A 6128-nucleotide genomic window follows, 5' to 3' on the forward strand; every position below is an offset into this window, starting at 1 on the left:
CTGTTTTTGATGACATGTCTTTGGCACAGTTTGCAGTGCACCCTGCTGTTTTTTGTAAAAACTACTGTAGTCGAGAATTTACAATCATAGGCACTGCTTTTTCTTCTGTGTTGCTAAAACCCCATCAGCTGACAAAGAGGTAAAAAATACTTCTCATCGCCTTCTTCTCCTGTGTTTATTGGCGGATACCAAGCTGCCAAACCACCACCTACTGTTTTGCGGAGTATATGTAAACAATGGCCTGAATTTAGACCTCTCATGGTGCAACCTAACTTGTGCTAAGGAAATTAATTATATCAAACATTTGTTATATTTCTATAGAGGAAAATTATATCTTGATAATTGTCGTTTCATTGCAGTGCTGCTCAGTAGGCTCTTTCATTAGACCCCTTCTGCTGGATAAATACCCACGTCTCTCAGACTATGAGCAGTTTTTAATGCAGGCTTTTTCTTATGAAGTCTCCAAGCGCAAACCAACATTAACAGGGTTTTTTTTTTTTTGACTTGCAAATATTTGTTGATCACACCTTTGTGCTTTGTCATTGTTCACCAGTGATTACACTTCTGTACAGTTTGAGGAAATTACAGGCTTGAGACTGGCTTCAGACTGTGGGCAAATCTCCTTTTTCGATTCCAGTGTATTGGTCTGGCTTTTCTGATTGTTGTGTGATCACATCAGATTTGGTTGTTCAGGCGTCATGTAACTATCTACACTGGCTGCTGTGGTAATAACCTAGATGTGTGTACGTAGTCGAACTGTTGGTGTAATTTTCTGACAAAGAACAGAAACAACAAAGCTGCTGTCTAGATGGAAATGTGTCCTCTCAGTCTGTGTCACAGCAGTATTTTATCACAGTGCAGGAGTCCTCTACTGAAACAGACAACATCAGGGACAGAGGAGACGGATACACTGTGTTCACCCATGTTTTAGCAGTAATTTATGAGCTAACTGCAACCTGGATGTTAATGTTGCTGTCTTTGTGTTACAAGTGATGCATGGGCAGCTTTAATAGACACTGAGTGACCAGACTTGGGGAGCTGTTATGTCTAACCTGTTAAAGTTACAGTCTGTTGTGCCCCATATATTTGATTGGTTTATAAATAGTCTGTATGAAATTGAACCGGGCTAGAGCGAAAATCCAACAATGTCTCACTTTTTCCATTGGTCCGAACAAAATGCACCAAACTACAGGTGTGGCACCCTGAGACACATCTCTTGAAATTTCATTTGAATCACATTTCAAGTTGCATATGAATGTGGATTACATTTATTTGCATATGAATGCAGTTTGTCGTACCAGCACCATGCTCACGTTATGTTGTACAGTCCATAAATATGAGCAACTATGTGGAGAAAAAACCTTTTTGTTGATGTAGGTATAACTACAGTCATGTGATACAATACTGTATCTCCAATGTGGCAAAACGAATCATGGAAGTGTCAAAATGGAGCTTCATGTTTGTTCAGACAGTGCACTGAAGCTGTGCTTTCATTAGCTGATTGACATCAGCTGCTTTATTCATGCTTCACAACCACAGGCTCATTCATGAGCTGATAGGCTACCACATGACTAATAAGGTCTAATCATATTTGAACAGCTCTGCCATTACAACCTTACTTCTGCTGGTTAGCTCAAACCTACGCTCCACCACCTGTGGGGCCACAAAGACTGGCTGTGTCTATAGTATATGTCTTTTTTTCCATGTGGTAGTACCAAAGGCGCATTTATCCTTAAATTCTTTCAGTGTAGCTAATTCAATAACATTTTGAGTCAAGAACACGTATTTGGAAAATGTTCTTCATGATACATCTGAAAACAACAACATGAAAAATGAATAATATGAAACTATAATTGTGAGTTAATTCAATCTGACTCCCTAATGTGAGTTTTTCCTGAGGAAGAGTAAAGCTGGATTTCTTCCTTCCAGGTCTGATTAATAAGGGATTAACTCACATGGCAGTGCAGTTGGATCCAGTTTAGTCATCTCAAATATTCCAATTTGTTGTATCAAATGTTATTACTGCCTGGATTTGTGCCTTGGCTTCAGGTTAGCTTTTGCAATCTTACTATTTGCATATTCATGTGTCTGAGGTCCATGAGCAGAAGAACCAACAGACTGAGTTCAGATGTTCCACCTCCACTACAACCTGTTTATCATAAATCATGGTTATTGTCATTCAGACTTGGAAGGTTGATAAGACACTAATCAATGATAAGACATGATATGAAACTACCATTAATTTCGTTATGTTTGTTTTAATGAATTTATGTTTCCACTGCTTTACACTTAGAGACGGTCCCTGCACAGAGGGAGCAGGGGGAGAGTAACTACACAACCTAATTAAAAGTTTCAAGTTGGAGGCATGCTGATTGTAAATGACTTTAGATGATGCTGGTGGGTTTACTGTTGATCTCAAGCTGTTCATGCAGTTAATTAAAAAAAACGATGTGGCGAACCAAATCGGTTACAGATTGCAATTAATGCACTTTGTGAGCCGGGCCGGGAGAGAACTATCCTGCCTCGTTAGCAAGTGCATGCCTGCCGGGGTCAGCCTATCGGAGAGCAACTGCTTTTATTTGTTTTTCATCCTTTTTCATAAGCCATTATTAACAGCAAACCAAGCGATAAGCAATCATGTGCAAAAGAAATAAGAAAAAAAAAACAAAAGCTGTGCCTCTCGGGAAAAGCTTAACTGTTGCTTGGCAACCAACCCCTGCACATTAAAATGGGGGAGACTTTGTTTGGAAGGACAGTCCTCTCTTTATCTTCACCCTCTGTCTTTTATTCCCCCGTCTGTGAGATGATCAAAGGTGTGACAGGTAGATAAAGCGTGGCAGTGAAACGGAGGGAGACGGGGAGAAAATGGGGAAGGGGGGGAGGTTCGGGAGGTGGGAGGGCACGTGTTAAAAAGAGATGTGAAGCTTAAAAGGATAAACCGCTGATCTGCTGGCTGTTAAATCACAGCTAGGTAATTTAACAACAGTCCTATTTTCACTTAAATCTACTCCATTTGACCTCCTCAAAACACACCTGACTTTGGCAGTAATGGCAAGTGTTATCCCTCGCTGTGTGATGCATAAGGTTGTGATACACGGTGCATTTAAGGTGATTTGGTCTGTGATGTAGCCAGAATTAGGTTTGCAGTGCATCGTGGGTTTATTCTGGATGCATCCTCCCCCGTTCCTCGCTTGAAACCGTGCGCAGGCAGGAGAAGTGGGTTACACGTAGGAAACAGAAAGCTCCTGGGGGATGACACAGGAAAAAACAACAGCGGCGCCCGACATCACAACGACAAGGATGGAAATTTAGACATGAGAGATGCCGCATCCGTTCAGTTCCACTAGACTACAGCTGCTGCTCCTCAGAGGAGAGCGTGGAAGAGGAGGCTGTTTAGATCCAGTTACAGCGCACACACTCAAAGTGATGTAGTGCTGAAAGGTGGATAGACTGTAACTTGTAGTCAGTGATTTTTCATACTGCGAAGGTGTTTCATGAGAAGCATGTTACTTTGTGGCGTTGCACTTATATAACAAGACAATCCAGTGTGTTCACAAAGCAATTAGCATCATTCTCTAAGTCAGAAGAACTTATGTAGCTTTAAGGCTGGAGGATTCATTTTAATGAGACACGCATAAACCTGCCAGATCTGTTGAAGACTCTAGTTAAACAAATCTGACCAAGCAAATGAACTTCAGTGATATAAGAAGTGAATATTTCCATGTAATTGGATATACACTGTCATACACAGAGTATTCGCAGTGTCAGCTAAACTTTCAAGCTATTGATTTGTACTGGACTTTAATTAGGATGATACAACTACAATTTATGAATCTTCAGCCCTGTGAATTCAGTTTTATTTATGTAGCACCAAATCATGACACGCATGATCTCATAGCACTGAGCAGAGTAAGTTCAAGACCTTACAATATTATAGAGAGAAACCCAACAGTTCTCACCTTGACCAGACACTTGGTGATCACGGAGAGGAAAAACTTTAACAGAAAAACTCCTCAGACAGAACAGGACTCAGGGTGGGCGGCTGTCTGCCTCAGCCGGTTGGGTTGAGAGGAGAGAAATGGGGGAGAGAGCGCTGTCAGACTGGTTGTTATAATGGTAATATTAATACTGATTCTTATTAATAGTGATACTTGTAGGCATGATAGAATTATTGTAATAACAGCAGCAATGATAGCACCAATTAATAATAATAAAAAATGGTAATAATAATAAAATGAATTGAGATCAGGATGAGTGTTGAGTAGTCGTGGCAGATCTTGGTCCTGCACTTCCAGGGTCAGAGAGACCTGCAGAATGAGGACAGGAAGAGAGAGGACAGAGAGGAAAAACACAAACTACAGGAGAGAGAAGACTCAAAGTTAATGAAATGTAGTAGTGTGATATAAATTCATGGGGAGAGAGAACAAGAGAGAAGAAGTGCTCAGTGCATCATGAGGGTTCTCTCAACAGCCTCAGCCTATAGCAGCACAACTCAGGGATGGTTCAGCGCTCACCTGAGCCGGCCCTGACTGTAAGCTTTATGAAAGAAGAAAGTTTTAAACCTTATCTTCAATGTAGAGAAGGTGTCTGCCTCCTGGACCCAAACTGGGAGCTGGTTCCACTGGAGAGGAGCCTGACAGCTGAAGGCTCTGCCTCCTGTTCTACACAAACTATAGAAGCCACAAGCAAACCTGCAGTTTGAGGGCTGAGTTTTCTATAGGGATAGTAGGGAACTATGAGCTCTTTAAAATGCAGTGTTTGGTCAAGTAAGGTCAGGTAAGCATTTTGTACGTAAGGAGAGGGTTTTTAAATTCTGTTCTGGATTTTACAAGCAGCTAATGCAGAGGAACAAATATGGAAATGATATGATCTCTTAATCTAGTTCTTGTCAAAACTCTGCCACATTTTGAATCAAGTGGAGGCTTTCCAAAGAGATAATTTGACATCCTGATAGTAAGCACTTACAGTCATCCAATCTATAGGCAACAAATGAATGGACTAGTTTTTTTGGCTTCCTTTTAAAACAAGATGTTTCAGGTTTTCTCAGCAAATGATAGCATGACTAACATTTGTGCACATGGAAGAGTCATTGTAAACGTGAACTGGAATCTATCAGATGAATGCGATATAAACCAGCCTAGCATGATCCCTTTAATTCCAATGGTTTGCTCCAGTCTCTGTAATAACATCCTGTGATCAGTGATGTCAAATGCAGCACTGAGATCACCCCCAGGACAAGTACAGAGATGAGTCCATTGTCTGAAGTCATGAGAAGACCATTGGTTGCTTTAACCAGTGCTGTTTCTGTGCTGTGCAGTGATACCCTCTACATCCTGACTGAAAACCTTCACACATGCCATTCCTATGCAAATAATCACAGTTTGCAACAGGTTTTTCAAGGATTTCAAGGATTTTAAATAAAGAGGAGGTTGGATATAGATCTGCAATAGAACATAAAATAAAAGTTGATTGTTTAGATGAAGAAACTGTTGAAGTTAGTTCAGAGAGATCTATAGAATAGAAGCAGTCTAAATATGAATCATACGTTACAGCTGATTCTAAGACCACTGTACTGGACAATACATCTGTTGTGGGAAAGGAGGTGATGTATTTTCTTTCTTTATTAGGCACAATTTTATTTGTAAAGAAGCTCATGAAGTCATTACTACAGAGAGTTAAAGGAAAACATGGCTCAGTAGAGCTCTGACTCTGTCAGCATGGTTACAGGGCTGAAAATAAACCTAGGATTGTTCTTATTTTCTTCTATTAATGATGAATAATAGCAGGTTGTGGCATTACAGAGATATTTTTAATATTAGATGATCTTTTCAGGCTTGCTGAAATTCTTCTAGATTGGTGGAATACCACTTCCTTTCCTGCTTTCATGATGTGTCCTTTAAAACATGTATTTCTGAATTAGACCACAGAGCTTCCTCTGATTCCCTGTCTTCTTTTTTCAGAGAGACAACAACAGTGGCAAAAGTCAAACTCAGAAACCAGTACTTTGGATGAGTAGCATTTCCTCATATTCAACTTGCATCAGATTGATATTTACTATGATTTGAACTCTAAATGAAGTATTGTTAAATTGGTAGGTAGCACTGATTTTTCAAATCAGCTGCAACGAA

Source organism: Toxotes jaculatrix, chromosome 3 (assembly GCF_017976425.1).
Source record: "Toxotes jaculatrix isolate fToxJac2 chromosome 3, fToxJac2.pri, whole genome shotgun sequence".
Taxonomy (NCBI): domain Eukaryota; kingdom Metazoa; phylum Chordata; class Actinopteri; family Toxotidae; genus Toxotes; species Toxotes jaculatrix.